This window comes from Lissotriton helveticus, chromosome 1_1 (genome assembly GCF_964261635.1).
Source record: "Lissotriton helveticus chromosome 1_1, aLisHel1.1, whole genome shotgun sequence".
Lineage (NCBI taxonomy): Eukaryota > Metazoa > Chordata > Amphibia > Caudata > Salamandridae > Lissotriton > Lissotriton helveticus.
The window spans coordinates 70,574,655-70,597,771 of NC_136057.1; the positions used below are offsets into that span (position 1 = coordinate 70,574,655).

The 23,117-nt window shown below is 47.1% G+C and overlaps 1 long non-coding RNA gene across 1 annotated transcript in view; it reads right to left on the reverse strand.

The window, feature by feature from the left end:
* LOC144828667 (uncharacterized) overlaps positions 1-23,117 on the reverse strand; it is a 120,751-nt gene that overhangs the window by 81,989 nt on the left and 15,645 nt on the right. The window contains exon 2 of the long non-coding RNA XR_013610517.1: positions 21,305-21,358. This is a non-coding gene — a long non-coding RNA (uncharacterized LOC144828667). The remainder of the gene's footprint in view (positions 1-21,304; positions 21,359-23,117) is intronic.

Below are 23,117 nucleotides of genomic sequence, written 5' to 3' on the forward strand. Positions count from 1 at the left end.
TCACTCCACCTTGTCAGGACTTTCATTTCGACTCGATCTTTGGTCGGATAATCTTGTTCCCTTATTAGACAATTAATCAGAAACTTTAATATCATGAGCTGGACTTCAACTTTTCTTTGGCACATGACGTCACTAATACTTTCTGGATCATTCCCTGTACGGATGAAACGATATATTCTGTCTAGATCTTCTTTCATATCTGGTAGGGTGACTAGATACTCGGTCACCTTTCTCACGCGTAATGAATATAAAACCATACTATCCTCGCCTGGGACTGGATCATAGCCACATTCGGTAAGGGCTTTTCTTATTTCTGCAACAGACTGATATCTGGGCGTACGCTGTGACGCTTGTGCATGTAATTCGGCTAACGTTAAACGCTTGTGTGGCGGCGGGGTTTGAGGAGGACCTCCCCCTGCGGCCCCTAAACTAGAGTCGTCTACTGATGCTCTTCGTCCTGGCAGAGTGGGAAATGGAAATGCAGGCTGGACTTGTATGGCGGGCTGGACCGGGGGTACCGTAACAGGTACTCCGGTGTCTGGAGGAGCGGGAAGTGCCTGATTTACAGGGACTGGCGGAGCAGGAACAGGATTTGCATATTCTGGGACTGTGTCGTCCAAATAGGACGAAATGAAAATATCAGCTGCGGTCGGTTTGTGACGTAGCTTGGTCGGAACTAATGGTGGCGGAAAATTACTGGATGCCTCCGGGGTCGCTTTTGGCAAGCCCTCGGCAAGAAGAGGGTACATACCCTTAATGAGGGCATTCCTCTGTCTGTCGGACTGTTCTGTTTTAACTCGTTCACCTATCTCGATTAGTTCCCTTTCCTGGGCTCGTTCCAAGGATTCTCTACTTAGTTCTGACTTTCTGATTTCTTTTTCAGTTCTTTTATGAGATTCTTTGCGCCATAACTCAATGGCATCTTTCTGTGACTGTCTGGCTTTCTTTTTCCATAATGCTTCTTCTACTCGCATGATGCACTCGGCATCCCATGTACCCGATACAGGCCATCTATACTTTTCCTCTAACTGTTTGGTATACTCTACCCATAAATCTAGATACAATATGGCACTTATGCCATGCTTCTGATACATAAAATGACCTGGACTGTCCCTAGGCGGGACAGGAACTGCTGCTTCTAGCAGACCTTTTCTGGTTTTTAACTGACGCAGTTTTGAAAAGAGCGGCATGACTGAACTATAATCTGGACACAACACAATACACAATAAACACGATAATTACTTCACACTCATACCACGACATTAAAATACATGAATAACATTCAGAATAACAGTTCGAACAGAATACTACCTGGAATACGGAAAACAGAATACATGAATTTTCTCGAGAACAGAACTGACTAGAACAGAAACTAGATGCACTGCTGAAACAGTACGAAACTTACCGGTCCCATTCAGAGACACGTCAGGACCCGCGTCCACCGAAGTGGACACTTCGTTTGTGGGTCTGTGTACCACCAACCCACGGACCAGAGTCAATTAGATTGACCCTGTCTAGATACTACCCCAGCAACGGTACTCACCGGGCAGCAAGAACGGAAGGCCTCGGACTGGACTGGACTGCTTCGACGCCGGACGGACGAACTTCGGACTTCTGTTACGGGTGGGCCTCCGGATACCTCGGACCTTGGACTCTCGGCTTGGGCTCTGGTCGGGACTCGCCGCGTTCCTCCACCGTCTCGTCTGGATGCTGGACCGCCTCCTCCGTCTCCTCCGTGGGCCTGAGGGATACTTGAAGCAGAAATATCTGCCGGTGCGCAGAAGAGTTCCGTCACGACTGCAGAGGGTCAGGGGGTCGGCGTGGCTTCACCGACGCGTGGGGAAAGGGCAAGTCCCTGTTCGGGCGCCATTATGTGGTATATAAATAAATAATACCGGATCTATTTTTGAATGAATAAATGAATAACAGATAGCTCAATAAATAAGAGTCAAGATTCGAGGTAGTAGGAGTTTTGCAGGTTTAATACAGCATAAGGACTGGAACAGGACAACCTGCACAGGAGTAGGATGGCAGGGCCTGACAGGGGGGCCCCAACAGCTGCCGGGCAGGATCTGGGATGAGCGCGCTGACATTTAATAACAATACACGATCATATATACTAAAACAGTTGCATTACAATACATACGATAGGCGGAGCAGTGGGTGTGGTCAATAGCAGTCGTGAAAGATAAGGGTGAAAGTAGGTGTAACAGAGGCGTATACATAGACATGTGATGCAAACGTAACAGAATATGTCATGAATGGGGCGGAAACATGGAGGGGGCTACCTAAGGAGCCGGGACCTCTGACCTAATGGTGCGCGCAAGCTGGCAATGACGTGTTACTAGGAGAAGCTGGGGGCTTCGAACTCTGTGCTAGGAGCAGAGACTGAAGTCTGGAGAGTCAGGGCGACATGTACCTAAGCACTATCTAGTATCTGATGTTTAGAGAACATGTTGATAGAATCCAAAAGTTATCGGGGTAAAGGCTAACAGACTCTAAGAATGGTGCATGCATTATTCTACATGTAGTGCGTGATGAAGAATATTAAATGACCACTAAATGCAGTATTTCTCCAACGTGGAGACGTAAAGGCTAGACAATGACGGAAACTATTGATGCGATTCAGTAGCTTAGGAATGCAGAGAAGGAGGACTGAACTGATAACTGGAATCATAACATACTCTGGGCAGACTCAGACGCAGAGCCAGGCTGAGCCGGGCACTGTGAGGCAGGAAGTAAGTGAAGGGTCGAGGATACAGGTGGGGGCTGTATCGCTCCTCAGCGAGGCTTCAGGAGACAGGAGCTGAATCTGGTGTCCAGGCCCTTTTGAGGCCTAGAAACGGGTACTTTACAATGGAATAACGTGCACACTGAGAAACGTGGCAACGTAGCTTTACATAGGCCTGATATTCGTAGTATTCACGAGAACTGGAAACTGACATACTAGAGGTGGATACAACTGTAATTGCGTCATTAATCGAACATGGGGAATACATATGCATATTAATCATGCACACATAACATATGATGGAGGACGCGTAGGGACACAGAACATGGCAAAATTTACTTTTCCACAGTCCGACTAACTAGGGTGCCACACATGCCCTCCTAACCTTACCAGAGAAACAAGTGAATTTCACCCCAGAACACAACACGCTAGACCAACTCAGGGATCGCCGTAACAGGAAACACAATTTCGCTCGCTCACTTGTAATTGTCAACAATAAGATAACCAGAAGACACAAAGACGGTTAAGAACATTTATTCTAACTATTGTGCTCTGAAATGAAGTATACGTACCACAATTAGAAATGAGACGCATAATAAAAATATTTTTGGCATGTATAATGATCGATATACAATCAAAAGCGCTGTCATTTTATAGGACAGAGTAATCTTACACACCCTCCCCTGCTTCTAAGGCTAAATGAACATATGAATCATCCCATACCTAAGCATGCACAGATGGACGTTTTAAATTTCAGCGCACGCAGTGCTATTCTATCAGAACTCTCCTTCCATGTGTCTGTTTTAGCTGATGTACTCATCTATATGATAGGACATGTGTGCACATAAACAACAGCTGCATTCCTGTGTTATATCTAGGTGCTAGTGCCTAGCCAGAAAGAGTAACATGGAGCATTATTGTTTGGCCATGTCGGTTGCATGCAGACTAAATTCCAGGAAAAAACAGAACGAAAAAAGATTTGCAGGTTCCATGTGAAAGTACAAGCAACCATGTTTATATGGTAACGTGTGCAAAGAAAAACTAGGCCTATAATGTGCACAGTTAGGCTGACATACGGAAAACTAAAATGTCCCACGCAGGAAACACATGACAGGAAGAGAGGCTAGTTTCCACTTCCACGGGTGAAAAAATATTTTCACCTGCACTTGGAAAAGATGACGAGTTGTTTCTGAAAACGGAAGTGTTGAACAATGCAAATTTGTGCTGTTGTAGGCGGAAATCGCATTTCTAAGCAGAGTTCTGCCCATCTGCAAGCAACAGCCACATGGCGTGAGGGAGGGGGTGAGGTCACGTAACATGTGCCCTCTGAATACAGCATCTGGCATTTGATCTCAGTGTTTGAATGCACAGCAAATGGGAAGAGATAAGAACAAGATTTACAAGCCTGTTTACAGAAACTGAATGGAGTGAGTTCGCTCCTTTGAACACTCGTTGTGGGGGGTAGAAGACTCGTTTTGGGGGGAGAATCACCCCTACCTGCTCACTGCTGCCCACAGGACATTTGGGAATCCTTGATGCTTCTCCCCCGCCGCCGCAGAACTACAGGATAGTGGCTGCCGTGGTGTTGGGGAAACTACATCCCCCAGACTCCTCTGCTGCTACTTCCGCCCCCGGAGGGGATAGAAAAAGAAGGACAGCCCTCGCGTAGCGGGCTCGAGCGCGGGCTAAGCCCGGGCAAAGGGCGGGCCCTCTGTGGCCCTCAGAGGCACGAGGAGAACGGGACGGGGCCACTCCCCCTGACTCCATTTCACTGCTAAGGTAATAACTGTATGTCCTTTTGGCATTTTGGCAAGGGATTACAAACTGAACTTTAGCTGAGAACATTCTAATATCCTCAGACTTTCTTGAGACCTTGTCATAACCTTGTGATAGCCTAACAATCGCAAACCCCATCATGACACACAAGGGGGTGACCAATAGATCTATCAGCCATAGAGGCTTGCATCCAGGGACACAAGTTCCAAGCAGGCCATCTCCGTCCACCATCAATTTGATTGAACCTGCCAAGACTAGTACATCTATTAACCAATCGCTTGACCCAACCAATGGCATAACGCAACACCTCTCGCTCCTGGATGAACTAAATTCCCTCTGCAAAACAAGGTATGCCACCGTGGAACCCAGAAATGAAATTAAACGTTCCTCCCCTTGCCTCGTTGAACAAACCAGTATGTCTACCCCAATCGCCAGCCCCCGGGCCCAACCCAAAAATGTTAATACACCAAACACAGTCTCTTCGCAGCCCTCGTCTAGTAAAAGGAAGTGGGATGGGGTTAAGCACATAGGGAATAAATCAAAACAGCAAAAATTATGTTTTAGCTCCCCACTGACTGCAACTAACCCCCTCCAAAAATCGGAAGAAAAAATAGACCAATGGATAACCTCCCTCAATTCGAACCTTCTGGCTCAGATTGAACAAATGGTCGGCTCACTCATCTCTCCACTGATTGTTAAAATTACCACCCTAGAGGATAGGCTGTTGGGAATAGAGAAATGTTTAAAGGCCAGCCAAACCCGCACTGAAATTTCTTTAACATCAATTTGTCCGAGCTCACTTGGTACCAAAAGTAACATTCAAACTTGTCCCTTAGTCCCTATCCCTTCACTCCCCGATGTACCTAAAGCTAATCACAAACCGGGTCCTTTACAATATACTGTTTCAAAAGTAGAGCCTAATAAGAATACTACTCACATACAGCTACCCCCGGAGGCTGCACCCTTTGTGTGTGTTCTTGCAGGAGTTCCCGAAATCAAACATGGAAAAACTGAGCGGGAACAAGACTTACTTAACAAAGTCATATATTGGCTAACTAAAAACAGGCCTTTGCCCCTTGGTCTAGATGGTACTACCAAGTCAGTTAGAAGGGTGGGCTGGCAAGCCCCCTACAGAAAGATATTGACGGGGACCTCGTTCTAATAAAATTTAAAAGCAGCTCAGTCGTTCCTTACCTGCGAACTTTGTACCCCCGTGAAGGTGTTGGCCCTATATCCATCTGGGACCTACAAGACTTCTGCCCAAGCAGGGCATATACACCTAGACTAAAATTAAGGGCAGAGTCAGTTTACCCGAAGGGCAGAAATACGCGTACACTGTGTGGCCATGACTTCTCCACCTTGAACTATCCGGTCACAATGTTCATTGGCCATTGGTATGGAAAAACATGAATTCTACTATGAAACAAAGGAACTTATTTATGCAACATGGACTAATGTTTTATCTTCCTTCTATTTTGTGTATTTGTATGTAATTCTTGTCATGAGTGTTTTTAAATGTATGCTTTTATGATTTTAAACAAAAAATCGAATAAAGCTAAAGAACAGACAGTCAGAGTGAAAACAGGACCGATTGTGTGAACTGCAGTTCAACAAAGTGAAAAAGTTGTTCCTAAAAACGAGGCTAAAATGAAACCAATGGATTGATATAGTGATTGCCCCATGCTGTCGGGGAGAACTAAATACAGGAAAAGGCATGACGCATGCATGCCATAGACAAATTGGGAGAAAGACGAGACGGAGAGCCATGATGGAGCCAGCAAATGGGAAGCCTATGGGCGGGCTGAAGCCTAAAAAGTATATGCATCATTTCTCGAAGAGGTAGCACAAGCTTTGTCTAGCTGAGACCTAAAAATCACTCTTTCTGGACCAAGATCTAGCTTTCTGGAAACTGCATGTGGGACCCTCGCAATTTGGTACCCTCCTTGCATGCCACTGTTTCACTTTTACAGCGACGTTATTGGTGGCATGGTTTGTATCAGCAAACTCACCGTTATGTCTTATGTTGTGACATTTGTCAACAGATTAAGTCTTCTACTGTGTCCCATCCACCTGAGACACAGCTCTAAATTTCAAATCATTTGGCTGTGTTTATCTTGACCATTGTGGTCCCCTTGTTTCTGATAATGCATGCTACTCGATGACATCCATGGGGGTGCAGGTGCATCTTTCATCTCCATATAGGCATGAGGGCAATTCTGTTGTGGAGCCGATGAACTGTGACTTAAAGCAGTCTTTAATGGCAAAGGTATTAGGTACGGGACGTGGCTGGTTGACTCATCTTTATGGGGGTCAACGTGCACTTAACAACTTCCCTAAAGATTTCTGGCTAGTTGTAGCCCATATGAAATGCTCTTTGGCATAAAGATGTATGTTCCAGACCTTGATGGTCTAAACATTATGGTGGCAGCCACAACCTTTGACAAAGATAATCACTGTATTGTCTAGCAGAATTTACTAAAATGTTGTGACTCTCTGGCAAATGCACATTTGCCTTTGACGCGCTCATTGGATGCAGCTGTTCTGCTTCCTGTCTCTGGCTGGCTTCCTAAAGTTAGTGATCTGGTTCATGAAAAGGTGGCAATCAAGAAAGAATTTGGTCCATCTTACTGTGCTCCTGTTCCAGTGCTTGGTCTTTTGAGTACCGGACCTGTGATTCTACCTCCACTTTCAGGATTCAAAGACAATAATTTTGTTTCCATTGAACATATCAAGTTACACCATATGGCCGATTCTAAATAATATGCCTAGAAGTGTCCCACTATAGAATGCTGTTTTGCAGCAGTTAAACACCATCATCCCTGCTTCTTCCCGGCCACCGGAGGGAAACGTCGAGTCTTCAGTTGACCTGGTACCTGTTACATCTACTTAACATTCCACGATTGAAATAGTTTTATCTGATCTACCACTCAAGACACCTTCGGATGTGCGAGCTTCTAGTTCTTATCAGGAATTACAGCGTCCTCTATTCCAACTGAGTTTTTCAGGCTACTATATTGATTAAGATAAATGTACTTCCCACAGATTTTCATTGTCCTCGGTTTTGCATCCCCACCAGTGCCGATTTGTGTTTTCATCTCCTGGTTGAAATGCACATATAAAATGTAAGTGTAAATGTTTTGTACTTGGATAGCGCACAGCTACCCGGACCGGGTCTCCCGGCGCTTGTACTTATACCGCTAAGGAACCCTTCCTAGCTCTTCCTTGTGAAATGTCCACTCCTGGGCATCCCCAAGGTGAAACCAGGCATCCCAGCGCTTGTTGGGGCCGTTGTGAAGATTAATCAAGCTATTGCCCAGAGTTGCAGCGTGGGACCCATGATTTGAATAAGCACGAGGCGAGAAATCAGGTCCGAGGAATTAAGAGCTCAAGACCCCGCCAAGACCCGCCGAGGCATGAATTGAACCCTGGTCCCAGGCCAGACCTCTGCATCAGGGTCTGCCGCTCTAACCATTGAGCCACACTTCTCCAAAATCTGGTTCCACAGTGGATATATATCTGGATATTGTTCTCCATGGTATTTCTGTTCATACTGATTGGATTTGTGACAGCTTACGGTTAATGGCCATTACCCCCCAGATTACTCTGTTGCGGAACTGGTGGACAGGCTGTTGGCTCCACATTCATCCTCGCATAGAATGAAAAGAGACTATAGCCTTGCCAACATTTCAGCGGTCCAAGTCACTGATGGAATTGTATTGGATAAAGTACCATTTGATATGTTTGGGCCAATGGACACCCTTCAGATACCCAATGTATTCAAGGTTTCCATGGGTGATGTTCTAATGCCTCTGTTGCAATCGGATGATTGGGATGTTGATACTATAAATTTGATGTTTTCAGAATTACAATATTATACTGTTTTTGAATCTGAAGATTTCATTTTGAATTCTGTTAACTATGCTGAGTTGTTCTGTTATCAACATTATGGACATAATTGTAGGAGAGTGGGGTCTGCAATCCTATGGTCACCCCAGATTTTTGCTTTTTGCTTCACTGGTTTACGACTTTCCCTGGCTGTGGGCCTGCTAATCAGACCCACAGCCTAGCTGTTCTCTCTCTAAATTGACAACCATGTACCTTAGGTGCATTTACCAATTGGTACTGGGCCACCTTATCAGTCCCTGTACAGTGTACCATAGGTACCCAGGGCATAGGTGTACCCAGGGCCTACCAGGGGCTGAAGCATGTATTATGCCACCCCTGGCTGGCCATCTAAACAGACACAACTGGCTGCACGACAGCTGGGGCAAGGTGGTGTAATCACCCTTTGCTATAGATATAGTTACCTATATCTAAACCTAAAATGGAGACATATATTCCTATCAGTCACTCCTATGGAAGGCCTTATCAATCCTGAAGGCAGAGTGCTTGGAATTATGTGAGATGGTGCTCTGGCATGAGCTGAGCCCGTTTGCAGCTTGCGGAACCAAGTCCTAATAGCTGTTCCATGATAACGCTATACCATATACTCTTAAGTGCATTATAATCCTCGCGGTTAAATGCTAACTCTGGTATAACATTATCAAAACATGTCGAGTAAGGTGTCATACGAATTGGAATACTACCCCCTCGCTAATTCTGGCGACGGGGGTAGCATTCCACCCTTCTAGAGGGACACGACATGTATGTAACTGAGAACCCCGGTTAAAGTTAACTCGAGCCTTGGCATCACAAAATGGATGCTGCCACCACAGACACAAGTCTGACCTCCTGCTCCTAGGAGTCCTTCCAGCGAGGGCGGCTTGGACAAAGGGTTTCCTGCCTTGGGAGGTGCTAGCACCACCCCAGACAGGATTTTGTGTATTGGGTAGGATAGGCCTGAAAGAAATGAGACATGCCCGGGGCACACAAGGTGTCCTGTGCATACACCGGTTCCAACCAGTTGCTGGGGCATCCCTGCCCCAGCTCTGGCGGGAAACCGGACAAAGGATAGGGGCTGTAGCCACCCCCCTTCCTGTTCCCACCCAGGGGAGGGACCTAGTCAGTAGTGCAGCCCCCTTTAGCAGGATAAAGGTAGGAGCTGGTCCCATTCCAAATTAGATTAATCCTGAACTACTCTACAAGAAGAAACTCTGGACTTCGACGTTCTGCTCCACAGAAGACTGAAGAAATCTCCCTTGTGGGCAAGGAGTGTCCACCCTGCACAAGCAGGTACCATCAAGCGTCCAGCGGCTTCCCTTTGTCGTCTTCCCGCGAGGATCCAGACTTCAGAGCCCGACGAGACCCGGATTCCCAGACCTCTCCGACCTCAACTCACATCTGCAGCAAAGGTGAGACCCGTGGGTGCGACGAGACACGTGGGACCGGCCATCTTGGAAGAAACTGCACTTCGCTTCCAGCACGACTCCCGAGGTAAACTCGACCAAGTGCTTTGGGGACTGAGAAGCCCCAGCCCCGAGCAGCCCCTGCACCGAAGATCAGCCCTCCAGCATCCGCGAGATCTGCGTGGGGCCCTTCTGCTTGTTTGCTGCTCGACGCGTTGTCTGGTCACTTGCCGGCTGGCTAGTGGTCTCCTAGACAACGAACCTTTGAATCTTTGCTGCTGGTCTGGTTGCTCCAGACTGGCCCTTGCTCCCTTCCAAAAGAGGGGCACCCTGGACTCTCCTAGTCCGCACCAGACGCTTTCTTCACTCACCGCGTGGGTTGCCTTTGCCAAGGCCTGTTGACGCCGATTCCGGATCCAACACCGCCGACAGCGAGAGCCTGCGTGGGACAGCTCGTGCCTCCATCCTGGTCGTCGAAGACACCTCCTGGTCCACGTGGCTGCAGAGTCAAGCGTCCACTCTTTACCTGATGGCGACGACGACATCTGGTTCCTTCCTGGTTCCACTCCAGTCACTGGCTAGTGACTGTGAACATTGTCCCCTCTGCTTTCAGGTCTTCTTCTTCACCAATCCACCCTTGGATTGCACTGGACATCTTCCTCCTGGTCGCCTGCAGCATCTTTTCTTTCAGGCTCCATTGACTTCAACGCGAGAACCCGACACACTTTGGCACCTATGCACCCGCGGCCCGTGGGTGAGGTAACAAGAGCATTTTGGTGCTCAAGGGTAGTTTTACTGTCCTAGAGTCCAGTTCCACAGTCGTTTTAGTCCTACCTAGTCAGGATTGTCCGTACTCACCTTTAACTTGAACTGTACTGTCCATAGAAGTTGTTACACATCTCGCGTGTGAGTTCACACTCTGCACACGCGTTCCGTGGGCCTCCTATTACTTACCTAGAGTTAGGGTAGCGTGGTCCCATCGATCCTACAGCCTCGGGACAGCTCCATTCCTTCTATTGACTTTCACATTCCACTTACTTAGTATATGGCTTGTCGTGCCCCTAGGGCACCATTGTAATTTTGTGCAACTTAACGTATTTTTCGGAAGCGATTGTCATGTGCTTAGCCCTCTGACCTCATAAAGAGTTCAGAGGTGTTTGTTATTAATAAATATACTGTTTATTTTCATAACAACCTGTGTGGTGTCCTTTCATATGGTATTCAAGGGGTTATATTGTGGTAAAACAGCTGGCTTCACATGCCAAAAGAGTTTAGCCTAAGACTGCTTTGTCCATGCTACCATTAGGATAGCTGGTCTATAAGGTTAACTTACAACCAATCACCATAAGGGTTGTTTGGACTGATACAAGGTGATCACTAGAACTAGTGAGCATCATATATCAGGCCAACTTCTCACATTGGTGGCAGCTTGCTGTTGTTTTTACCACGTATAATCTTGAAATATCATTTGAAAGATCACATAAGGTACTCTAGGTACATATAACAAGCTTAGAAATACTCTGAGTTCTACTGAACCAGCTGTTGTAGTAGAAAGGGCTTAGCACACCCTGACTACAACTCTTAGCAAGGGATCAGTAGGAAAACCCATAGTGTAGGTAGGTGCATCACTTACAACTCACTAGAAGCATGTCTACCCATGGAGAGTCTTCAGAGACTCCCCTAGTGGTTAGTGACCCTCCACAGGTCCTTTCCAGATATGCAGCTCTCAGTTTCCAAGAGATGAGACAATTGTGTACCTCCAGGAAATTGAAACAGGGTTCTAACCCTACCACTCCTTTTCTGTTAGGTCTCTTAGAGACATATGATGCAAGAAGGGCTGCTAACAAAGACCTCGCTAATCCAGATAGGAGCATGCCCCCCTTAGAAGGTACTCCTGGTGATCCAGACCTCCCTGAAACAGAGAATGTAGAAGAGGAGGAGGAGAAGGAGGAAATCTCTGGGGATGAGGCAGACAATAGGCAACCTTTAGTCAGCAGACTTACAAGGGCCAACTTAGACCTACATAGGGAAGGATCTGGGGGACCCCCAGTACTGACCCGGAGCAGGCCTAACTTTGGAGCTAGGAGAGATAGATCTCATTCTAGGGACTCCAATAGATCTGTGCACTCTCATGCCTCTGCTCAGAGGAGAATTACTTCCCCTCAGAGGAGAGAGCATGAAGCAAGGATGAAGCAGGCTAATCTGAGGATCCAGAGGGAAGAACTTGCCCTTGCCAAAGAGAAGCTTGCCTTTGCTAGAGAGCAACAGTTGAGTGGAGTAGTCCCCACTGGTGGCAGCAATATCCCTAAGGATAAAGACAGGAGTTTTGATAATAGACACCTGAGTAAAATAGTGCCCTCCTATAAGACAGGAGATGATATCCACAAGTGGATAACTGCTTTGGAGAGAGCCTGCAAAGTGCAGCAGGTACCCCAGAGTCAGTGGGCAGCTATATTGTGGCTCTCCTTTGAAGGTAAAGGTAGAGACAAGCTCCTCACTGTTAGAGATGAGGATGCTAATTATTACCAAGTCTTGAAAACTGCACTGATTGATGGGTTTGGCTTAACAACTGAACAGTACAGGTTGATGTTCAGGGACACCCAGAAAACTCAGGCTCAAGATTGGACTGACTTTGTTGATTGTGCCACTAAGGCTTTGGAGGGCTGGTTACTGGGAAGTAAAGTTACTGATTACACAGGATTGTATAATCTAATTATGAGAGAGCAAATCTTAAATAATTGTCAGAACCAGTTGTTGCATCAGCACTTGATTGACTCAGATCTGACCTCTCCCCAAGAATTGGGAAAGAAGGCAGACAGATGGGTCAGGACAAGGGTCAAGCAGCAGAACCAGAACCAGGGTGGTGGCCAGAAGAAAGCAGACCAGAAGGGTAACAATGAGAATAAGCAAAATGACCAGAAGTCTTCAACAGGGCCCCAACAACCTAAGGAGGGTGGGTCCCAAACTTCCCAAAAGAAGAAGAATGATGGTCCTAAGAAACCATGGTGCCAATACTGTAAAAGTAAGACTCACTGGTTTAGTGAGTGCACCAAGAAAGGCCAAACTCCTACCACTACTGTCCCTAAGACACCTGCACCCCCTAGTACAGTTAGTAGTGGTAGTGTACCTCCCAAGGCTATGGTTGGGTTAACCCTGGGAACTGAGGTGGGTTCTGACTTAGTTAGAATACCAACTCAGGCAGTTCTTGTTTGTACTGGGGACATGGATATGACCCCTACTCTACTGTAAGTCCTAGTACTCTGGGCAAATACAGACAAACGCCTTTGATAAATGGAAAGATGGCTCAGGCCTACAGGGACACATGTGCCAGTGTCACTATGGTGACAACAACATTTGTGGACCCTGACCAGATCATTCTAGGTTCAGACTACCTAGTGACCAATGCTAGCAATGTCACTACCAATCACAGTATGGCAGTTGTTAATTTCTCCTGGGAAGGGGTAACTGTCCTCAAAAGGGTTGTAGTTAGTTCAGACCTCCCAGTAGATTGTCTTTTGGGCAATGATTCGGAATCCTCACTGTGGTCAGATGTGGAGTACAGGACTCATGTAGAAATGCTAGGTCTCTCCTCACATGTCCTTGCTGTGACCAGGTCACAGGCCAAGAAATGCCCAGCTGAACAAGTGCTGGATCCTGGAAGAATGGACCAGACACTATCCAAGAGAAGGAGCAGTAGGGGTAAGGCTGAGCCTTCCCCCCTGCCTCAGGTTGAGGATCAGCCCTCTCAGGAGGCTGACCCCAAGACCCCAGAAGGAACTGTCCTAGAAGAGCTTGAACCTGAACAGGTTGAGTTTCTTGGGACAGGGGGACCTTCCAGGGCAGACTTGAGGCAGGCCCAGTTAGACTGTTCCTCCCTTGAACCCCTCAGACAGCAGGCTTCTACTGAGGCTGCAGGGAATGCTACAGGTGCCCATAAGGTATATTGGGATGATGGACTCCTATAGTCCTAGGCAAGAGACCCCAAGCCTGGTGCTACCAGGAGGCTGGTCATCCCCTTGTCTCTTAGAGGTTTCCTTCTCACCTTAGCCCATGAGATTCCCCTTGCAGGTCACTTAGGCCAGAACAAGATTTGGGACAGGCTTGCCCCACACTTTCACTGGCCTCATATGTCTGAGGACACTAAAGAGTTTTGTCGCTCATGTGTCACCTGCCAAGCCAGTGGCAAATCAGGTGGCACCACAAAGGCCCCCCTTATACCATTACCTGTGGTGGGGGTTCCCTTTGAAAGAGTGGGGATTGACATTGTTGGACCAATGGACCCCCCAACAGCATCTGGACACAGATTTATACTGGTGGTAGTGGATCATGCCACCAGGTATCCAGAAGCTATTCCCCTTAGGACCACTACAGCTCCTGTTGTGGCTAGGGCCCTGCTTCGAGTTTTCTCCAGAGTGTGGTTTCCTAAGGAGGTTGTCTCTGACAGAGATGCAAACTTCATGTCAGGATACTTGACTGCAATGTGGAAGGAGTGTGGTGTAAATTACAAATTTACCACACCCTATCATCCACAGTGCAATGGGCTTGTTGAGAGATTCAACAAGACCCTCAAAGGGATGATAAAAGGGTTACCTGAAAAGCTTAGGCGAAGATGGGACATCCTTTTACCCTGCCTCCTGTTTGCTTACAGAGAGGTCCCACAGAAGGGGGTTGGGTACAGCCCTTTTGAGCTTCTGTTTGGGCATCCTGTAAGAGGACCCCTATGTCTGGTGAAGGAAGGATGGGAGTTACCTCTCAAAAAGCCTAAACTTGACATAGCGGACTATGTACTTGGTCTCCGCTCCAGGATGGCAGAGTATATGGAGAAGGCATCCAAAAACCTTGAGGCCAGCCAAGAACTTCAAAAAGCTTGGCATGACCAAAAGGATGTCCTAGCTATTTATCATGCAGGACAGAAGGTGTGGGTGTTGGAGCCAGTGGCCCCAGCAGCTCTCCAGGACAAATGGTCTGGACCCCATACCATCATTGAGCAAAAGGGAGAAGTCACCTACTTGGTGGACATGGGAACTCCCAGGAACCCTCACAGAGTACTTCATTGAATAGGCTCAAAGGATTTGTTGACAGGGAGGATATGGGCTTGCTCATGGCCACAGATGAGGGGCAGGAGGAAGAGAGTGACCCTCTCCCAGACCTGCTCACTCAGAACCCTGATGATGGGTCAGTAGATGCTGTAGTCTTTTCTGACAGCCTCTCTGAGCATCAACAAAAGGATTGTAAGCAGGTCCTTCAATCCTTTAGACAAATGTTTTCTCTGACCCCCAGTCAGACAAACTGGTGCGCCCACGAAGTGGACACTGGAGAAAGTCTGCCTATAAAGAGTAAAATCTACAGGCAACCTGACCACGTCAGGGACTGCATAAAGAAAGAAGTACAAAAGATGTTGGAATTGGGAGTCATTGAACCCTCAGAGAGCCCTTGGGCTAGTCCTGTAGTTCTAGTACCAAAGCCTCACACCCAGGATGGTAAGAGAGAGATGAGGTTTTGTGTAGACTACAGGGGTCTCAATGCTGTCACCAAGACAGATGCCCATCCAATACCTAGGGCAGATGAACTGATAGACAAGTTGGCTTCTGCAACTTTCTTAAGTACATTTGACCTAACAGCTGGCTATTGGCAGATCAGGTTAGCTGAGGATGCCAAGGCCAAGACAGCATTTTCTACCCCAGGAGGTCATTACCAATTTGTGGTGATGCCCTTTGGTTTGAAAAATGCACCTGCCACTTTTCAAAGGTTGGTGAAGCAAGTTCTTACTGGGTTGGATGACTTTTGTGCAGCATATCTAGATGATATTGCTGTCTTTAGCTCCACCTGGGAGGATCACCTGATCCACCTGAGGAAAGTTTTGGAGGTCACTATCAAGGCTACTAAGTGCCAGATAGGGCAGAGTCAGGTTGTGTACCTGGGCCACCTTGTGGGTGGAGGCCAGGTTCAACCCTTGGAGAGCAAGATACAGGCCATAAAGGACTGGGCTCCTCCAACCACCCAGACACAGGTCAGAGCTTTCTTGGGCCTGTCTGGTTACTATAGGAAGTTTGTCAAGAATTATGGGTCCATTGTGACACCACTTAATGACCCGACAAGCAAGAAAATGCCAAAGAAAGTTCAGTGGACAGCTAGCTGTCAGAAGGTATTTGATGACCTAAAGCAGGCCATGTGTACTGCACCTATTCTCAAGAGTCCTGACTACTCCAAAACCTTTATTGTCCAAACAGATGCATCTGAGTTGGGTGTGGGAGCTGTTCTATCTCAACTGAATATTGATGGTCATGACCAGCCCATTGCTTTTATAAGCAGAAGGCTGACCCCTAGAGAGAACGTTGGTCAGCTATAGAGAGGGAGGCCTTTGCTGTGGTTTGGGCCCTGAAGAAGTTGAGGCCCTACTTGTTTGGAACTCACTTCAAGATTCAGACCGACCATAAGCCCCTCTTATGGCTAAATCAGATGAAGGGTGAAAACCCCAAACTTCTTAGGTGGTCCATTTCCCTACAGGGGATGGACTTTACAGTGGAGCACAGACCAGGGACTGACCATGACACTGCAGATGGTCTCTCCAGGTATTTCCACTTAGAACAGGAAGACTCACCTGGTCAAGGTTAGTTTAATGTCCCTACGTTTTGGGGGGAGGGTTATGTAGGAGAGTGGGGTCTGCAATCCTATGGTCACCCCAGATTTTTGCTTTTTGCTTCACTGGTTTACGAATTTCCCTGGCTGTGGGCCTGCTAATCAGACCCACAGCCTAGCTGTTCTCTCTCTAAATTGACAACCATGTACCTTAGGTGCATTTACCAATTGGTACTGGGCCACCTTATCAGTCCCTGTACAGTGTACCATGGGTACCCAGGGCATAGGTGTACCCAGGGCCTACCAGGGGCTGAAGCATGTATTATGCCACCCCTGGCTGGCCATCTAAACAGACACAACTGGCTGCACGACAGCTGGGGCAAGGTGGTGTAATCACCCTTTGCTATAGATATAGTTACCTATATCTAAACCTAAAATGGACACATATATTCCTATCAGTCACTCCTATTGAAGGCCTTATCAATCCTGAAGGCAGAGTTCTTGGAATTATGAGAGATGGTGCTCTGGCATGAGCTGAGCCCGTTTGCAGCTTGCGGAACGAAGTCCTAATAGCTGTTCCATGATAACGCTATACCATATACTCTTAAGTGCATTATAATCCTCGCGGTTAAATGCTAACTCTGGTATAATATTATCAAAACATGTCGAGTAAGGTGTCATACGAATTGGAATACTACCCCCTCGCCAATTCTGGCGACGGGGGTAGCATTCCACCCTTCTAGAGGGACACGACATGTATGTAACTGAGAACCCCGGTTAAAGTTAACTCGAGCCTTGGCATCACAAAATGGATGCTGCCACTACAGACACAAGTCTGACCTCCTGCTGCTGGGAGTCCTTCCAGCGAGGGCGGCTTGGACAAAGGGTTTCCTGCCTTGGGAGGTGCTAGCACCACCCCAGACAGGATTTTGTGTATTGGGTAGGATAGGCCTGAAAGGAATGAGACATGCCCGGGGCACACAAGGTGTCCTGTGCATACACCGGTTCCAACCAGTTGCTGGGGCATCCCTGCTCCAGCTCTGGCGGGAAACCGGACAAAGGATAGGGGCTGTAGCCACCCCCCTTCCTGGTCCCACCCAGGGGAGGGACCTAGTCAGTAGTGCAGTCCCCTTTAGCAGGATAAAGGCAGGAGCTGGTCCCATTCCAAATTAGATTAATCCTGAACTACTCTACAAGAAGAAACTCTGGACTTCGACGTTCTGCTCCACTGAAGACTGAAGAAATCTCCCTTGTGGGCAAGGAGTGTCCACCCTGCACAAGCAGGCACCATCAAGCGTCCAGCGGCTTCCCTTTGTCGTCTTCCCTCGAGGATCCAGACTTCAGAGCCCGACGAGACCCGGATTCTCAGACCTCTCCGACCTCAACTCACATCTGCAGCAAAGCTGAGACCCGTGGTTGCGACGAGACACGTGGGACCGGCCATCTTGGAAGAAACTGCACTTCGCTTCCAGCACGACTCCCGAGGTAAACTCGACCAAGTGCTTTGGGGACTGAGAAGCCCCAGCCCGAGCAGCCCCTGCACCGAAGATCAGCCCTCCAGCATCCACGAGATCTGCGTGGGGCCCTTCTGCTTGTTTGCTGCTCGACGCGTTGTCTGGTCACTTGCCGGCTGGCTAGTGGTCTCCTAGACGACGAACCTTTGAATCTTTGCTGCTGGTCTGGTTGCTCCAGACTGGCCCTTGCTCCCTTCCAAAAGAGGGGCACCCCGGACTCTCCTAGTCCGCACCAGACGCTTTCTTCATTCACCGCGTGGGTTGCCTTTGCCAAGGCCTGTTGACACCGATTCCGGATCCAACACCGCTGACAGGGAGAGCCTGCGTGGGACAGCTCGTGCCTCCATCGTGGTCGTCGAAGACACCTCCTGGTCCACGTGGCTGCAGAGTCATGCGTCCACTCTTCACCTGATCGCGACGACGACATCTGGTTCCTTCCTGGTTCCACTCCAGTCACTGGCTAGTGACTGTGAACATTGTCCCCTCTGCTTTCAGGTCTTCTTCTTCACCAATCCACCCTTGGATTGCATCGGACATCTTCCTCCTGGTCGCCTGCAGCATCTTTTCTTTCAGGCTCCATTGACTTCAACGCGAGAACCCGACAAACTTTGGCACCTATGCACCCGCGGCCCGTGGGTGAGGTAACGAGAGCATTTCGGTGCTCAAGGGTAGTTTAACTGTCCTAGTGTCCAGTTCCACAGTCGTTTTAGTCCTACCTAGTCAGGATTGTCCATACTCACCTTTAACCTGAACTGTACTGTCCATAGACGTTGTTACGCATCTCACGTGTGAGTTCACACTCTGCACACGCGTTGCGTGGGCCTCCTATTACTTACCTAGAGTTAGGGTAGGGTGGTCCCATCGATCTTACAGCCTCGGGACAGCTCCATTCCTTCCATTGACTTTCACATTCCACTTACTTAGTATATGGTTTGTCGTGCCCCTAGGGCACCATTGTAATTTTGTGCAACTTAACGTATTTTTCAGAAGCGATTGTCATGTTCTTAGCCCTCTGACCTCATAAAGAGTTCAGAGATGTTTGTTATTAATAAATATACTGTTTATTTTCATAACAACCTGTGTGGTGTCCTTTCATCTGGTATTCAAGGGGTTATATTGTGGTAAAACAGCTGGCTTCACATGCCAAAAGAGTTTAGCCTAAGACTGCTTTGTCCATGCTACCATTAGGATAGCTGGTCTATAAGGTTGACTTACAACCAATCACCATAAGGGTTGTTTGGACTGATACAAGGTGATCACTAGAACTAGTGAGCATCATATATCAGGCCAACTTCTCACAATAATTTTCTGCATAGAGCTAATGGACAGCTTCCCCATTATAACAATACTCAATGGGAACATTGTCCAATTCTGCCTCAGGATAACTCCAAAACACACAAGATAAAATATACATATTTCACAAGTTATGACGCTTCAGACCCAAAATCATCCTATTTTAAATTGGTTCTCGCTACTTAAAAAAAATATATGCTTTCTTAAACTAAGTTACTATATACTGCCTTGGCAACCTAGTCCTGAAAGTCTACGATAATTGGAAGGATTATATTGACTTGAAATCTATTTGGGGCACTAAGTCCTGGCAAGTCCAAGGTACAGAATCTCATTTTCATGCATGTCTGATTCCCAGACAAATTATTTTTCTGAACGACACTGTCCAGCAAACAACTTTTCTGGGATTGGCAAAAATGAATCCCAATGTTCCATCACTAGCCCCCTTCCTGATTGGCATTCTTACACAAATTATACTGAAGAACCAATTAAATGGTATTATACAATCATGCTCTGGGTGAGTGGTTATTATGGCCAATAGACACAAATGTTTGTCGCTCTTGTTTTTTAAACACAACATCTGAATTCAAATTAAATAGACCTGGTCACCAATATTCACAAGCCATACACTCTAACACTGTAACAGCATATTCTGTGGGTAAATTGTATCAACGGAGATTAAAACATTACACTTTATCTACAGTGAAACAACATGTTTCTCTCAAGTGCGAAGAATTGGATCTATCTTATTTCCTTTTGGGTCCAAAATCACCAAGTTCTAAATGATTTGTTTATGCTGCTTACAATGAACTTTGAAAATTGTTGCAACTGGCGCCTGCAGTACGTTTACGTCAAATTGACCAGGATAATTTAGATATTGCTGTGGTGGACAACATTAATACATTGTCACCTCGTATTTATACTTTCGCTAATATTGTATCTTCTGTACTTGATATTGTGCAAAATTGTATCATGGTCAGAATCAACTTAATGTTAATGTTAATGTTGAAATCACTTGTAAAGCGCAAACTGATACCCAAGGCTGTTCTGACTTTCAGGATCAGTCAGCTCCCCAGGAGAAAAGGCTTTTCAGTAAGAATAATTAGCCTCAAGGCATCGTTGAAGGCAAGAACAAAGGGGAAATCAAAAATCACGCAGAACCCGACTATACCCGAGACTGCTCCGGAGAACCAGCCGAATACCCGCACATTGGCTAAGCTGGCAACTCTAGCCCACCAGATCCATGGGAACTTCTTCCCGAAATACCTTCCCCCTACCCCTCCTCGCTCAACTCATCTCCACTTTCCTCCTGCTGAACTCTGCCTTCACCTGCCCTGGCCCTTAGTCCCCACCCTGTCTATCTGTGAATTTCCCCTCGTCATTTGAGATCTAGCTATTTTGTCTGATGCCCGATGGAGCTACCTGGTTTAGCTATAGTGGAGACATGTCGGGGATTCCCTCCTTGGACGTCACCTACCCAGTCGGTCTTCAGCCAGACTTCCTTTTCGTCTCTCCTGTCGTCTCGTCCCACATCCTCCCTCTATTTTTGTCTCTCCTTCTCTCCTCTCTCAATGTATTGAGACTGAACTTTTTTGTCGAATGCCCGATGGAGCTACCTGGTTTAGCTATAGGGGAGATGGGCCGTGGACTCCCTCCTTGGTCGTCACCTACCCAGTCGGCCTTTAGACAGATTTCATTTTGTCTCTCCCTGTTGTCTCTCCCCCCATCCCCCGCTCGACGAAGATAGGACGTGCTTCAGGGTTGCGCCGTGAAAGTTAAAGAGGAAGATACTTTTGTTGCGCAATTGTTTTTTCGATGCGTTTCATTGCGTGATTAGTGCCGGAGTTGAGCGTGAACACCAAAGTTCATTCCAGCAGTCAGTAAGATTTTTGCAGTATCGTTTGGGGCGGTATTTGAAGGTAACTGAGGATCCTGCCAGTTTTCAGTCATTGCACATTGCTATAGTGAATGGTATTCAAGACAACAGTAGCAGATGTAAATATTTCCTGAGAAAATTCAGAGCAGAGATACCAGGAGGTTCGGCTAGTGTGTTCCTTAGTATTTCGGGAGTTCAGTAGAAGCACACATCAGAGCATACATGTACATAGGTGTTAAAGGTTAATACTTACCAGAGTAGGAGTTGAAGTAAAAGCTGAGTCTTCTGAACATTAGGTGAGAGAAACCTAGGAATAATAAGAAAGAAAAATAAATAATGAAAAGCAGTGACAAATAATAAACAATTGTTTAGTGTTCAGTTACAGTAAGCCAGTAACAAGGAAGAAGACAAACAAACAATAGAAGAGAGGCATGGGTCACAGGAGAACTGAGTATGTACACCAAGAATAATTTATTTAAGATAAATGTTTAGAGTCAGAGTGGAGTGGAGTGAGTTCGCTCCTTTGAACACTCGTTGTGGGGGGTAGAAGACTCGTTTTGGGGGGAGAATCACCCCTACCTGCTCACTGCTGCCCACAGGACATTTGGGAATCCTTGATGCTTCTCCCCCGCCGCCGCAGAACTACAGGATAGTGGCTGCCGTGGTGTTGGGGAAACTACATCCCCCAGACTCCTCTGCTGCTACTTCCGCCCCCGGAGGGGATAGAAAAAGAAGGACAGCCCTCGCGTAGTGGGCTCGAGCGCGGGCTAAGCCCGGGCAAAGGGCGGGCCCTCTGTGGCCCTCAGAGGCACGAGGAGAACGGGACGGGGCCACTCCCCCTGACTCCATTTCACTGCTAAGGTAATAACTGTATGTCCTTTTGGCATTTTGGCAAGGGATTACAAACTGAACTTTAGCTGAGAACATTCTAATATCCTCAGACTTTCTTGAGACCTTGTCATAACCTTGTGATAGCCTAACAATCGCACACCCCATCATGACACACAAGGGGGTGACCAATAGATCTATCAGCCATAGAGGCTTGCATCCAGGGACACAAGTTCCAAGCAGGCCATCTCCGTCCACCGTCAATTTGATTGAACCTGCCAAGACTAGTACATCTATTAACCAATCGCTTGACCCAACCAATGGCATAACGCAACACCTCTCGCTCCTGGATGAACTAAATTCCCTCTGCAAAACAAGGTATGCCACCGTGGAACCCAGAAATGAAATTAAACGTTCCTCCCCTTGCCTCGTTGAACAAACCAGTATGTCTACCCCAATCGCCAGCCCCCGGGCCCAACCCAAAAATGTTAATACACCAAACACAGTCTCTTCGCAGTCCTTGTCTAGTAAAAGGAAGTGGGATGGGGATAAGCACATAGGGAATAAATCAAAACAGCAAAAATTATGTTTTAGCTCCCCACTGACTGCAACTAACCCCCTCCAAAAATCGGAAGAAAAAATAGACCAATGGATAACCTCCCTCAATTCGAACCTTCTGGCTCAGATTGAACAAATGGTCGGCTCACTCATCTCTCCACTGATTGTTAAAATTACCACCCTAGAGGATAGGCTGTTGGGAATAGAGAAATGTTTAAAGGCCAGCCAAACCCGCACTGAAATTTCTTTAACATCAATTTGTCCGAGCTCACTTGGTACCAAAAGTAACATTCAAACTTGTCCCTTAGTCCCTATCCCTTCACTCCCCGATGTACCTAAAGCTAATCACAAACCGGGTCCTTTACAATATACTGTTTCAAAAGTAGAGCCTAATAAGAATACTACTCACATACAGCTACCCCCGGAGGCTGCACCCTTTGTGTGTGTTCTTGCAGGAGTTCCCGAAATCAAACATGGAAAAACTGAGCGGGAACAAGACTTACTTAACAAAGTCATATATTGGCTAACTAAAAACAGGCCTTTGCCCCTTGGTCTAGATGGTACTACCAAGTCAGTTAGAAGGGTGGGCTGGCAAGCCCCCTACAGAAAGATATTGACGGGGACCTCGTTCTAATAAAATTTAAAAGCAGCTCAGTCGTTCCTTACCTGCGAACTTTGTA